Below are 15000 nucleotides of genomic sequence, written 5' to 3'. Positions count from 1 at the left end.
CCCGACACTCAGCCGCTCGCTCGGCCTCCGTGGATCGTGGCTAGGTGGGATGGATGCCAAACCGGGTCGTCTCGGTCTCGCCGCAGTACGGTCGCGCCGGGGCCTGCGGGGCGGCGCGGGGAGCGCACGCTCACGCGGCGGCCGGGGCGCTAGAGTGCGACCCGCAGTGGGTAGGAACCGTCCACCCGACGTCGGACGAGCCGAGGCCGATGGGGGCCCTACCAAGGCGGGTCATGAGTGCCAGTCGGTCAGTTGGGTGAGGGGGTACTCGGAGGCCCGCCGGGAGCAGACGGGCGACCGGGGATGGGGGGCGTACGCGGGCGGGCGCCGGGAGAAGACGGCCCGTCCGGGGTCGAATCTCGGCCTGTGTTTTCGGAGCCGGCCGGGCATCACGCTCCCTCCTTGGATGGACAACATTCGTAGTTGACACTTTGTGTCATTTTATCCGAGCGGGCGGGCGCCTCGAGAGGCGGACCGTCCGGGGCGACTCTCGGCCTGTGTTTTCGGAGCCGGCCGGGCCTCACGCTCCCTCCTTGGATGGACAACATTCGTAGTTGACACTTTGTGTCATTTTATCCGAGCGGGCGGGCGCCGCGAGGCGGACCGTCCGGGGCGACTCTCGGCCTGTGTTTTCGGAGCCGGCCGGGCATCACGCTCCCTCCTTGGATGGACAACATTCGTAGTTGACACTTTGTGTCATTTTATCCGAGCGGGCGGGCGCCTCGAGAGGCGGACCGTCCGGGGCGACTCTCGGCCTGTGTTTTCGGAGCCGGCCGGGCCTCACGCTCCCTCCTTGGATGGACAACATTCGTAGTTGACACTTTGTGTCATTTTATCCGAGCAGACGGGCGCCGCGAGGCGGACCGTCCGGGGCGACTCTCGGCCTGTGTTTTCGGAGCCGGCCGGGCATCACGCTCCCTCCTTGGATGGACAACATTCGTAGTTGACACTTTGTGTCATTTTATCCGAGCGGGCGGGCGCCTCGAGAGGCGGACCGTCCGGGGCGACTCTCGGCCTGTGTTTTCGGAGCCGGCCGGGCCTCACGCTCCCTCCTTGGATGGACAACATTCGTAGTTGACACTTTGTGTCATTTTATCCGAGCGGGCGGGCGCCGCGAGGCGGACCGTCCGGGGCGACTCTCGGCCTGTGTTTAAGGAGCCGGCCGGGCATCACGCTCCTTCCTTGGATGGACAACATTCGCAGTTGACACTTTGTGTCATTTTATCCGAGCAGACGGGCGCCGCGAGGCGGACCGTCCGGGGCGACTCTCGGCCTGTGTTTTCGGAGCCGGCCGGGCATCACGCTCCCTCCTTGGATGGACAACATTCGTAGTTGACACTTTGTGTCATTTTATCCGAGCAGACGGGCGCCGCGAGGCGGACCGTCCGGGGCGACTCTCGGCCTGTGTTTAAGGAGCCGGCCGGGCATCACGCTCCTTCCTTGGATGGACAACATTCGCAGTTGACACTTTGTGTCATTTTATCCGAGCAGACGGGCGCCGCGAGGCGGACCGTCCGGGGCGACTCTCGGCCTGTGTTTTCGGAGCCGGCCGGGCATCACGCTCCCTCCTTGGATGGACAACATTCGTAGTTGACACTTTGTGTCATTTTATCCGAGCAGACGGGCGCCGCGAGGCGGACCGTCCGGGGCGACTCTCGGCCTGTGTTTAAGGAGCCGGCCGGGCATCACGCTCCTTCCTTGGATGGACAACATTCGCAGTTGACACTTTGTGTCATTTTGTTCGGCCTGTGTTTAAGGAGGCGGCCGTCCTCCACTCGGTCCGTGTTTAAGGAGCGACACTCGCGCTCCGGTTCGGCCTGTATTTAGGGAGGCGGCCGTCCTCCGCTTGGTCTGTGTTAAGGGCGACACTCTGTCCATGTTTGAGGAGCCTGGCCCTGACGCTCCTCTCCGGCCTGTGTTTAAGGAGGCGGCCGTCCTCCCCTTGGTCCGTGTTAAGGGCGACACTCGGTCCATGTTTGAGGAGCCTGGCCCTGACGCTCCTCTCCGGCCTGTGTTTAAGGAGGCGGCCGTCCTCCCCTTGGTCCGTGTTAAGGGCGACACTCGGTCCATGTTTGAGGAGCCTGGCCCTGACGCTCCTCTCCGGCCTGTGTTTAAGGAGGCGGCCGTCCTCCCCTTGGTCTGTGTTAAGGGCGACACTCGGTCCATGTTTGAGGAGCCTGGCCCTGACGCTCCTCTCCGGCCTGTGTTTAAGGAGGCGGCCGTCCTCCCCTTGGTCCGTGTTAAGGGCGACACTCGGTCCATGTTTGAGGAGCCTGGCCCTGACGCTCCTCTCCGGCCTGTGTTTAAGGAGGCGGCCGTCCTCCCCTTGGTCCGTGTTAAGGGCGACACTCGGTCCATGTTTGAGGAGCCTGGCCCTGACGCTCCTCTCCGGCCTGTGTTTAAGGAGGCGGCCGTCCTCCCCTTGGTCTGTGTTAAGGGCGACACTCGGTCCATGTTTGAGGAGCCTGGCCCTGACGCTCCTCTCCGGCCTGTGTTTAAGGAGGCGGCCGTCCTCCCCTTGGTCTGTGTTAAGGGCGACACTCGGTCCATGTTTGAGGAGCCTGGCCCTGACGCTCCTCTCCGGCCTGTGTTTAAGGAGGCGGCCGTCCTCCCCTTGGTCTGTGTTAAGGGCGACACTCGGTCCATGTTTGAGGAGCCTGGCCCTGACGCTCCTCTCCGGCCTGTGTTTAAGGAGGCGGCCGTCCTCCACTTCCTTCCATGCACCACCACATTCGCAGTTGACACTTTGCCATTTTTTCAGAGAGGTGACACTTAGTCGTTTTTTCGAAAGTTGACACTTAGTCGTTTTTTCGAAAGTTGACACTTTGCCGTTTTTTCAGAGAGGTGACACTTAGCCGTTTTTTCGAAAGTTGACACTTAGCCGTTTTTTCGAAAGTTGACACTTAGCCGTTTTTTCGAAAGTTGACACTTAGTCACTTTTTCGCCACAGTGACACCTCCAGCGCGTGCCACGGCGCTTTTCAGGTCTTCTATCCGACCTTGTGCTGTCGAGGACGGCGTGTCCGACGCCGTGGGGAGACCAGCACCATCTCCTCCATATTCGTAAACGGGGTGCTTTGGAAAACGGGGGGAAAGTCGATGAGTACACTGACTACTGGGACCATTTCATTGTACTCTGGCGCACCTGAAGACCAAAAAAGGTACTGCACCTTAGCCCGGGTACCTCACCCCCTGGTACCTCGAGGAGAACTTAGAAAAATTTCGACAAATTTTTGGTGAGCTCCAGGGAGAGAGGCTGATTTTTCGCTTTTTGAGGCCGACCGCCGAACCGGCGCGGGGCGGACTCACAAGCCCCGCAGAGCCGTGGGCACTTAGTCGTTTTTTCAGAGAGGCGACACTTAGTCGTTTTTTCAGAGGCGACACTTAGTCGTTTTTTCGAAAGTTGACACTTAGCCGTTTTTTCGAAAGTCGACACTTAGCCGTTTTTTTGGAAAGTTGACACTTAGTCGTTTTTTCGAAAGTTGACACTTAGTCGTTTTTTCGCCACAATTGGCTCTGAGCTCCAGGGGGAGAGCCTGGTTTTGCCTTATTTCAGGCCGGCTGGGGAACCGGCGCGGGTCGGATGCACGAGCCCGGCAGAGCCGTGGGCACTTAGAAAATTTTCGCCGATTAAGCTGGGACCTCCAGGCGGAGACCGGCATTCCTCGTCCTCGGGGTTCGACCCAGGAACCGGCGCTGGGCAGACGCCGTAGCCACGCAGAGCCGTGGGCACTTAGAAAATATTCGCCAAGTTGGCTCTGAGCTCCAGGCGGAGAGGCTGGTTTTGCCTTATATCAGGCCGGCTGGGGAACCGGCGCGGGTCGGATGCACGAGCCCGCAGAGCCGTGGGCACTTTGCCATTTTCTCAGAGTCGACACTTAGTCGTTTTTTCAGAGAGGCGACACTCTGTCGTTTTTTCGAAAGTTGACACTTTGCCGTTTTTTCAGAGAGGCGACACTTAGCCGTTTTTTCAGAGATGTGACACTTAGCCGTTTTTTCAGAGATGTGACACTTAGCCGTTTTTTCAGAGATGTGACACTTTGCCGTTTTTTCGAAAGTTGACACTTAGCCGTTTTTTCGAAAGTCGACACTTAGCCGTTTTTTCAGAGATGTGACACTTTGCCGTTTTTTCGAAAGTTGACACTTAGCCGTTTTTTCGAAAGTTGACACTTAGTCGTTTTTTCACAGATGTGACACTTAGAAACTTTTTGCCAAGTTGGCTGTGAGCTCCAGGAGGAGACCGTTATTTTTCGTCATTCGAGGCCGACTGCGGAACCGGCGCTGGGCGGACGCCAAAGCTCGGCAGGGCCGTGGGCACTTAGAAACTTTTTGCCAAGTTGGCTGTGAGCTCCAGGAGGAGACCGTTATTTTTCGTCATTCGAGGCCGACTGCGGAACCGGCGCTGGGCGGACGCCAAAGCTCGGCAGGGCCGTGGGCACTTAGAAACTTTTTGCCAAGTTGGCTGTGAGCTCCAGGAGGAGACCGTCATTTTTCGTCATTCGAGGCCGACTGCGGCACCGGCGCTGAGCGGACGCCAAAGCTCGGCAGGGCCGTGGGCACTTAGAAACTTTTTGCCAAGTTGGCTGTGAGCTCCAGGAGGAGACCGTTATTTTTCGTCATTCGAGGCCGACTGCGGAACCGGCGCTGGGCGGACGCCAAAGCTCGGCAGGGCCGTGGGCACTTAGAAACTTTTTGCCAAGTTGGCTGTGAGCTCCAGGAGGAGACCGTCATTTTTCGTCATTCGAGGCCGACTGCGGAACCGGCGCTGGGCGGATGCCAAAGCTCGGCAGGGCCGTGGGCACTTAGAAACTTTTTGCCAAGTTGGCTGTGAGCTCCAGGAGGAGACCGTTATTTTTCGTCATTCGAGGCCGACTGCGGAACCGGCGCTGGGCGGACGCCAAAGCTCGGCAGGGCCGTGGGCACTTAGAAACTTTTTGCCAAGTTGGCTGTGAGCTCCAGGAGGAGACCGTTATTTTTCGTCATTCGAGGCCGACTGCGGAACCGGCGCTGGGCGGATGCCAAAGCTCGGCAGGGCCGTGGGCACTTAGAAACTTTTTGCCAAGTTGGCTGTGAGCTCCAGGAGGAGACCGTCATTTTTCGTCATTCGAGGCCGACTGCGGCACCGGCGCTGAGCGGACGCCAAAGCTCGGCAGGGCCGTGGGCACTTAGAAACTTTTTGCCAAGTTGGCTGTGAGCTCCAGGAGGAGACCGTTATTTTTCGTCATTCGAGGCCGACTGCGGAACCGGCGCTGGGCGGACGCCAAAGCTCGGCAGGGCCGTGGGCACTTAGAAACTTTTTGCCAAGTTGGCTGTGAGCTCCAGGAGGAGACCGTTATTTTTCGTCATTCGAGGCCGACTGCGGAACCGGCGCTGGGCGGACGCCAAAGCTCGGCAGGGCCGTGGGCACTTAGAAACTTTTTGCCAAGTTGGCTGTGAGCTCCAGGAGGAGACCGTCATTTTTCGTCATTCGAGGCCGACTGCGGAACCGGCGCTGAGCGGACGCCAAAGCTCGGCAGGGCCGTGGGCACTTAGAAACTTTTTGCCAAGTTGGCTGTGAGCTCCAGGAGGAGACCGTTATTTTTCGTCATTCGAGGCCGACTGCGGAACCGGCGCTGGGCGGACGCCAAAGCTCGGCAGGGCCGTGGGCACTTAGAAACTTTTTGCCAAGTTGGCTGTGAGCTCCAGGAGGAGACCGTTATTTTTCGTCATTCGAGGCCGACTGCGGAACCGGCGCTGGGCGGACGCCAAAGCTCGGCAGGGCCGTGGGCACTTAGAAACTTTTTGCCAAGTTGGCTGTGAGCTCCAGGAGGAGACCGTTATTTTTCGTCATTCGAGGCCGACTGCGGAACCGGCGCTGGGCGGACGCCAAAGCTCGGCAGGGCCGTGGGCACTTAGAAACTTTTTGCCAAGTTGGCTGTGAGCTCCAGGAGGAGACCGTCATTTTTCGTCATTCGAGGCCGACTGCGGCACCGGCGCTGAGCGGACGCCAAAGCTCGGCAGGGCCGTGGGCACTTAGAAACTTTTTGCCAAGTTGGCTGTGAGCTCCAGGAGGAGACCGTTATTTTTCGTCATTCGAGGCCGACTGCGGAACCGGCGCTGGGCGGACGCCAAAGCTCGGCAGGGCCGTGGGCACTTAGAAACTTTTTGCCAAGTTGGCTGTGAGCTCCAGGAGGAGACCGTCATTTTTCGTCATTCGAGGCCGACTGCGGCACCGGCGCTGAGCGGACGCCAAAGCTCGGCAGGGCCGTGGGCACTTAGAAACTTTTTGCCAAGTTGGCTGTGAGCTCCAGGAGGAGACCGTTATTTTTCGTCATTCGAGGCCGACTGCGGAACCGGCGCTGGGCGGACGCCAAAGCTCGGCAGGGCCGTGGGCACTTAGAAACTTTTTGCCAAGTTGGCTGTGAGCTCCAGGAGGAGACCGTCATTTTTCGTCATTCGAGGCCGACTGCGGCACCGGCGCTGAGCGGACGCCAAAGCTCGGCAGGGCCGTGGGCACTTTGCCACTTTTTCGCCACAATTGGCTGTGAGCTCCAGGAGGAGACCGTTATTTTTCGTCATTCTAGGCCGGTTGCAGAACCGGCGCGGCTCGGATGCACGAGCCCGCAGAGCCGTGGGCACTTAGAAAAATTTCAGAGAGGCGACACTTTGCCATTTTTTCAGAGAGGTGACACTTAGTCGTTTTTTCGAAAGTTGACACTTAGCCGTTTTTTCGAAAGTTGACACTTAGTCGTTTTTTCGAAAGTTGACACTTAGTCGTTTTTTCGCCAAAGTGCCCACCTCCAGCGCGTGCCACGGCGGTTTCCAGGTCTTCTATCCGACCTTGTGCTGTCGAGGACGGCGTGTCCGACGCCGTGGGGAGACCAGCACCATCTCCTCCATACTCGTAAACGAGGTGCTTTGGAAAACGGGGGGAAAGTCGATGAGTACACTGACTACTGGGACCATTTCATTGTACTCTGGCGCACCTGAAGACCAAAAAAGGTACTGCACCTTAGCCCGGGTACCTCACCCCCTGGTACCTCGAGGTGAGCTCCAGGGAGAGAGGCTGATTTTTTGCTTTTTGAGGCCGACCACCGAACCGGCGCGGGGCGGACTCACAAGCCCCGCAGAGCCGTGGGCACTTAGTCGTTTTTTCGAAAGTTGACACTTAGTCGTTTTTTCGCCGATTTTGCTGGGACCTCCAGGCGAGGACCGGCGTTTTTCGTCTTCCGGGTCCGACCCGGGAACCAGCGCCGAGCGGACACATTCGCTCGCTAGTGCCGTTGGCACTTAGAAAATTTTTCGTTTGTCATGAGCTCCGGGCGGAGACCGGCGTTTTTCGTCTTCCGGGTCCGACCCGGGAACCAGCGCCGAGCGGACACATTCGCTCGCAAGTGCCGTTGGCACTTAGAAAATTTTTCGTTTGTCATGAGCTCCGGGCGGAGAGCGGCGTTTTTCGTCTTCCGGGTTCGACCCGGGAACCAGCGCCGAGCGGACACATTCGCTCGCTAGTGCCGTTGGCACTTAGAAAATTTTTCGTTTGTCATGAGCTCCGGGCGGAGACCGGCGTTTTTTGTCTTCCGGGTTCGACCCGGGAACCAGCGCCGAGCGGACACATTCGCTCGCTAGTGCCGTTGGCACTTAGAAAATTTTTCGTTTGTCATGAGCTCCGGGCGGAGAGCGGCGTTTTTCGTCTTCCGGGTTCGACCCGGGAACCAGCGCCGAGCGGACACATTCGCTCGCTAGTGCCGTTGGCACTTAGAAAATTTTTCGTTTGTCATGAGCTCCGGGCGGAGACCGGCATTTTTCGTCATTCGAGGCCGACGGGGGAACCAGCCGGAGCGGACACGTTTGCTCGGAAGAGCCGTTGGCACTTAGAAAAAATTCCGTGTCTCGTGAGCTCCAGGGGGGACAGGCTGGTTTTATTCATCCGTAGCCGACATGGGAACCAGCGCGGAGCGGATTGGTGTTGCGCTGCCATATACCTCATCTCTCTCAAGAGTCCCCCCCTTATACGTGCCGATGGTGTTTTGGAAAACGGGGGGTAACTGGATGAGTACACTGACTAGTGGGACCAAGTACACTAATAGCCCCTGGTACCTAAAATGGAAGTATAGAGGCCGACTTTCGGGCAAGATCACGCCGGGTTAGGCTTCCAGGACCTCGGCTAAGCAATTTTAACGGGTTGCCCGGTTCTTTTTTGAACCAGCCCGGTTCTTTTTTTTTATCCAGCCCGGTTCTTTTTACACTTCCAGCTGGAGCTCGGGAGCGGCTTTTTGCACAAGATCACGCCGGGTTAGGCTTCCAGGACCTCGGCTAAGCAATTTTAACGGGTTGCCCGGTTCTTTTTTGAACCAGCCCGGTTCTTTTTTTTTATCCAGCCCGGTTCTTTTTACACTTCCAGCTGGAGCTCGGGAGCGGCTTTTTGCACAAGATCACGCCGTGTTAGGCTTCCAGGACCTCAGCTAAGCAATTTTAACGGGTCGCCCGGTTCTTTTTTGATCCAGCCCGGTTCTTTTTTTTATCCAGCCTGGTTCTTTTTACACTTCCAGCTGGAGCTCGGGAGCGGCTTTTTGCACAAGAACACGCCGTGTTAGGCTTCCAGGACCTCGGCTAAGCAATTTTAACGGGTCGCCCGGTTCTTTTTTGATCCAGCCCGGTTCTTTTTTTTATCCAGCCTGGTTCTTTTTACACTTCCAGCTGGAGCTCGGGAGCGGCTTTTTGCACAAGAACACGCCGTGTTAGGCTTCCAGGACCTCGGCTAAGCAATTTTAACGGGTTGCCCGGTTCTTTTTTGAACCAGCCCGGTTCTTTTTTTTATCCAGCCCGGTTCTTTTTACACTTCCAGCTGGAGCTCGGGAGCGGCTTTTTGCACAAGAACACGCCGTGTTAGGCTTCCAGGACCTCGGCTAAGCAATTTTAACGGGTCGCCCGGTTCTTTTTTGATCCAGCCCGGTTCTTTTTTTTATCCAGCCTGGTTCTTTTTACACTTCCAGCTGGAGCTCGGGAGCGGCTTTTTGCACAAGATCACGCCGTGTTAGGCTTCCAGGACCTCGGCTAAGCAATTTTAACGGGTCGCCCGGTTCTTTTTTTTATCCAGCCCGGTTCTTTTTTTATCCAGCCCGGTTCTTTTTACACTTCCAGCTGGAGCTCGGGAGCGGCTTTTTGCACAAGATCACGCCGTGTTAGGCTTCCAGGACCTCGGCTAAGCAATTTTAACGGGTCGCCCGGTTCTTTTTTGATCCAGCCCGGTTCTTTTTTTTATCCAGCCTGGTTCTTTTTACACTTCCAGCTGGAGCTCGGGAGCGGCTTTTTGCACAAGATCACGCCGTGTTAGGCTTCCAGGACCTCGGCTAAGCAATTTTAACGGGTCGCCCGGTTCTTTTTTTTTATCCAGCCCGGTTCTTTTTTTATCCAGCCCGGTTCTTTTTACACTTCCAGCTGGAGCTCGGGAGCGGCTTTTTGCACAAGATCACGCCGTGTTAGGCTTCCAGGACCTCGGCTAAGCAATTTTAACGGGTTGCCCGGTTCTTTTTTGAACCAGCCCGGTTCTTTTTTTTATCCAGCCTGGTTCTTTTTACACTTCCAGCTGGAGCTCGGGAGCGGCTTTTTGCACAAGAACACGCCGTGTTAGGCTTCCAGGACCTCGGCTAAGCAATTTTAACGGGTCGCCCGGTTCTTTTTTGATCCAGCCCGGTTCTTTTTTTTATCCAGCCTGGTTCTTTTTACACTTCCAGCTGGAGCTCGGGAGCGGCTTTTTGCACAAGAACACGCCGTGTTAGGCTTCCAGGACCTCGGCTAAGCAATTTTAACGGGTTGCCCGGTTCTTTTTTGAACCAGCCCGGTTCTTTTTTTTATCCAGCCCGGTTCTTTTTACACTTCCAGCTGGAGCTCGGGAGCGGCTTTTTGCACAAGAACACGCCGTGTTAGGCTTCCAGGACCTCGGCTAAGCAATTTTAACGGGTCGCCCGGTTCTTTTTTGATCCAGCCCGGTTCTTTTTTTTATCCAGCCTGGTTCTTTTTACACTTCCAGCTGGAGCTCGGGAGCGGCTTTTTGCACAAGATCACGCCGTGTTAGGCTTCCAGGACCTCGGCTAAGCAATTTTAACGGGTCGCCCGGTTCTTTTTTTTATCCAGCCCGGTTCTTTTTTTATCCAGCCCGGTTCTTTTTACACTTCCAGCTGGAGCTCGGGAGCGGCTTTTTGCACAAGATCACGCCGTGTTAGGCTTCCAGGACCTCGGCTAAGCAATTTTAACGGGTCGCCCGGTTCTTTTTTGATCCAGCCCGGTTCTTTTTTTTATCCAGCCTGGTTCTTTTTACACTTCCAGCTGGAGCTCGGGAGCGGCTTTTTGCACAAGAACACGCCGTGTTAGGCTTCCAGGACCTCGGCTAAGCAATTTTAACGGGTCGCCCGGTTCTTTTTTTTATCCAGCCCGGTTCTTTTTTTATCCAGCCCGGTTCTTTTTACACTTCCAGCTGGAGCTCGGGAGCGGCTTTTTGCACAAGATCACGCCGTGTTAGGCTTCCAGGACCTCGGCTAAGCAATTTTAACGGGTCGCCCGGTTCTTTTTTGATCCAGCCCGGTTCTTTTTTTTATCCAGCCCGGTTCTTTTTACACTTCCAGCTGGAGCTTGGGAGCGGCTTTTTGCACAAGAACACGCCGTGTTAGGCTTCCAGGACCTCGGCTAAGCAATTTTAACGGGTCGCCCGGTTCTTTTTTGATCCAGCCCGGTTCTTTTTTTATCCAGCCCGGTTCTTTTTACACTTCCAGCTGGAGCTCGGGAGCGGCTTTTTGCACAAGATCACGCCGGGTTAGGCTTCCAGGACCTCGGCTAAGCAATTTTAACGGGTCGCCCGGTTCTTTTTTGATCCAGCCCGGTTCTTTTTTTATCCAGCCCGGTTCTTTTTACACTTCCAGCTGGAGCTCGGGAGCGGTTTTTTGCACAAGATCACGCCGTGTTAGGCTTCCAGGACCTCGGCTAAGCAATTTTAACGGGTCGCCCGGTTCTTTTTTGATCCAGCCCGGTTCTTTTTTTTATCCAGCCCGGTTCTTTTCACACTTCCAGCTGGAGCTCGGCAGCGGCTATTTGCACAAGATCACGCCGGGTTAGGCTTCCAGGACCTCGGCTAAGCAATTTTAACGGGTCGCCCGGTTCTTTTTTGATCCAGCCCGGTTCTTTTTTTATCCAGCCCGGTTCTTTTTACACTTCCAGCTGGAGCTCGGGAGCGGCTTTTTGCACAAGATCACGCCGTGTTAGGCTTCCAGGACCTCGGCTAAGCAATTTTAACGGGTCGCCCGGTTCTTTTTTGATCCAGCCCGGTTCTTTTTTTATCCAGCCCGGTTCTTTTTACACTTCCAGCTGGAGCTCGGGAGCGGTTTTTTGCACAAGATCACGCCGTGTTAGGCTTCCAGGACCTCGGCTAAGCAATTTTAACGGGCCGCCCGGTTCTTTTTTGATCCAGCCCGGTTCTTTTTTGATCCAGCCCGGTTCTTTTTCCACTTCCAGCTGGAGCTCAGCAGCGGCTTTTTGCACAAGATCACGCCGGGTTAGGCTTCCAGGACCTCGGCTAAGCACTTCTAACGGGTCGCCCGGTTCTTTTTTTGAACCAGCCCGGTTCTTTTTACACTTCCAGCTGGAGCTCAGCAGCGGCTTTTTGCACAAGATCACGCCGGGTTAGGGTTCCAGGACCTCGGCTAAGCAATTTTAACGGGCCGCCCGGTTCTTTTTTTGATCCAGCCCGGTTCTTTTTACACTTCCAGCTGGAGCTCAGCAGCGGCTTTTTGCACAAGATCACGCCGGGTTAGGCTTCCAGGACCTCGCCTAAGCACTTCTAACGGGCCCTGGTCCACCCCTGCCAGCGCATTTCAAAACTTGGCATTAATTTCGACCTAAGAGACGAAGTCTGATTTTTTTCTACCACTTGGGCGGCCTTTTTGCACCCAGAACACCCGCACCGGCACCATAAATTCGAAGGGTGCCGAGTGCGTCGGCGCAGATTCTGCGACGGAGTGACACTTCCCTCTTGTGGACATTCGGCGGTAGGTGAAATGCGCACTCGGTCTTCTCTTTTCTTTTCCTTCCAGTGAAACTTTGGCAACATTCTGCGAGCTGCTGGCTTCCAGAACCTCGGCCAAGCAGGTGGAGGATTTTTTTCCACTTCCAGCTGGAGGTGAGGAGGGACTTTTTGGGCAAGATCACGCCGACTTAGCAAGCAAGGTGGAAGTGCCAGCATGCTCCGTGGCTGGAAGTGTGGATGTGCCAGCACCCTCCCTGCCTATGGAAGTGTGGAGCTCCAGCACCCTCCCTGCCTATGGAAGTGTGGAGCTCCAGCACCCTCCCTGCCTATGGAAGTGTGGAGCTCCAGCACCCTCCCTGCCTATGGAAGTGTGGAGCTCCAGCACCCTCCCTGCCTATGGAAGTGTGGAGCTCCAGCACCCTCCCTGCCTATGGAAGTGTGGAGCTCCAGCACCCTCCCTGCCTATGGAAGTGTGGAGCTCCAGCACCCTCCCTGCCTATGGAAGTGTGGAGCTCCAGCACCCTCCCTGCCTATGGAAGTGTGGAGCTCCAGCACCCTCCCTGCCTATGGAAGTGTGGAGCTCCAGCACCCTCCCTGCCTATGGAAGTGTGGAGCTCCAGCACCCTCCCTGCCTATGGAAGTGTGGAGCTCCAGCACCCTCCCTGCCTATGGAAGTGTGGAGCTCCAGCACCCTCCCTGCCTATGGAAGTGTGGAGCTCCAGCACCCTCCCTGCCTATGGAAGTGTGGAGCTCCAGCACCCTCCCTGCCTACGGAAGTGTGGAGCTCCAGCACCCTCCCTGCCTACGGAAGTGTGGAGCTCCAGCACCCTCCCTGCCTACGGAAGTGTGGAGCTCCAGCACCCTCCCTGCCTATGGAAGTGTGGAGCTCCAGCACCCTCCCTGCCTATGGAAGTGTGGAGCTCCAGCACCCTCCCTGCCTATGGAAGTGTGGAGCTCCAGCACCCTCCCTGCCTATGGAAGTGTGGAGCTCCAGCACCCTCCCTGCCTATGGAAGTGTGGAGCTCCAGCACCCTCCCTGCCTATGGAAGTGTGGAGCTCCAGCACCCTCCCTGCCTATGGAAGTGTGGAGCTCCAGCACCCTCCCTGCCTATGGAAGTGTGGAGCTCCAGCACCCTCCCTGCCTATGGAAGTGTGGAGCTCCAGCACCCTCCCTGCCTATGGAAGTGTGGAGCTCCAGCACCCTCCCTGCCTATGGAAGTGTGGAGCTCCAGCACCCTCCCTGCCTATGGAAGTGTGGAGCTCCAGCACCCTCCCTGCCTATGGAAGTGTGGAGCTCCAGCACCCTCCCTGCCTACGGAAGTGTGGAGCTCCAGCACCCTCCCTGCCTACGGAAGTGTGGAGCTCCAGCACCCTCCCTGCCTACGGAAGTGTGGAGCTCCAGCACCCTCCCTGCCTATGGAAGTGTGGAGCTCCAGCACCCTCCCTGCCTATGGAAGTGTGGAGCTCCAGCACCCTCCCTGCCTATGGAAGTGTGGAGCTCCAGCACCCTCCCTGCCTATGGAAGTGTGGAGCTCCAGCACCCTCCCTGCCTATGGAAGTGTGGAGCTCCAGCACCCTCCCTGCCTATGGAAGTGTGGAGCTCCAGCACCCTCCCTGCCTATGGAAGTGTGGAGCTCCAGCACCCTCCCTGCCTATGGAAGAGCCACCTCCGCGGGCATGCTGCTCAACCACGCCGGCCCAGAGTTCCAGCCGCTCGGCTACACTCTCTCACAAGCCCCGCCTGGAGCTCCCCAGCCCGCCCCTGGTACCTCAACTACCGAGGCCAGCCGCTCGACCAGGCCGGCCCAGAGTTCCAGCCGCTCGGCTTCACTCTCTCACAAGCCCCGCCTGGAGCTCCCCAGCCCGCCCCTGGTACCTCAACTACCGAGGCCAGCCGCTCGACCAGGCCGGCCGAGAGTTCCAGCCGCTCGGCTTCACTCTCTCACAAGACCCGCCTGGAGCTCCCCGCCCCACCCCTGGTACCTCAACTACCGAGGCCAGCCGCTCGACCACGCCGGCGCAGAGTTCCAGCCGCTCGGATAAGCTCTGTCACTCACCCGCCGCGCAGCCACCGGTAACGGGGAAATGTCGCCGCCTGGCGGACACGCCGTTGTAAATGAATGGGCTTTCGCACTTAGTGCAATTTTCGCCAACTCTCTGACTGGAGCTATGGAAGTATGGAGCTATGGAGCCACCAGCCACCCAGGCTGGAGCTATGGAGCCATGGAGCTCTGGTGCTATGGAGCTCTGGAGGTATGGAGCTATGGAGCTATGGAGCTATGGAGCTATGGAGCCCTGGAGCTCTGGAGGTATGGAGCTATGGTGCTATGGAGCTCTGAAGCCATGGAGCTCTGGTGCTATGGAGCTCTGGAGGTATGGAGCTCTGGAGGTATGGAGCTATGGAGCCCTGGAGCCCTGGAGCTATGGAGCCCTGGAGCTATGGAGCCCTGGAGCTATGGAGCCCTGGAGCTATGGAGCTATGGAGCCCTGGAGCTATGGAGCTATGGAGCTCTGGTGCTATGGAGCTATGGAGCTCTGGTGCTATGGAGCTATGGAGCTCTGGTGCTATGGAGCTATGGAGCTCTGGTGCTATGGAGCTATGGAGCTCTGGTGCTATGGAGCTATGGAGCTCTGGTGCTATGGAGCTATGGAGCTATGGAGCTCTGGTGCTATGGAGCTATGGAGCTCTGGTGCTATGGAGCTATGGAGCTCTGGTGCTATGGAGCTATGGAGCTCTGGTGCTATGGAGCTCTGGTGCTATGGAGCTATGGAGCTCTGGTGCTATGGAGCTCTGGAGCTCTGGAGGTATGGAGCTATGGAGCCACCAGCCAGCACCCTCCGTGGCTGGATCAATGGAAGTGTTTTAGGTACCAGGCAGCCAAAGGGCCGAGGCCTCACGCTCGACCACGCCGGCGCAGAGTTCCAGCCGCTCGGATAAGCTCTGTCACTCACCCGCCGCGCAGCCACCGGTAACGGGGAAATGTCGCCGCCTTGTGGACACGC

The sequence above is a fragment of the Syngnathus leptorhynchus genome, unplaced genomic scaffold, assembly GCF_054491065.1.
Source record: "Syngnathus leptorhynchus isolate UIUO unplaced genomic scaffold, UIUO_Slep HiC_scaffold_259, whole genome shotgun sequence".
In the NCBI taxonomy this organism is placed as follows: Eukaryota; Metazoa; Chordata; class Actinopteri; order Syngnathiformes; family Syngnathidae; genus Syngnathus; species Syngnathus leptorhynchus.
Note: the sequence above shows the minus strand (reverse complement) of the source record.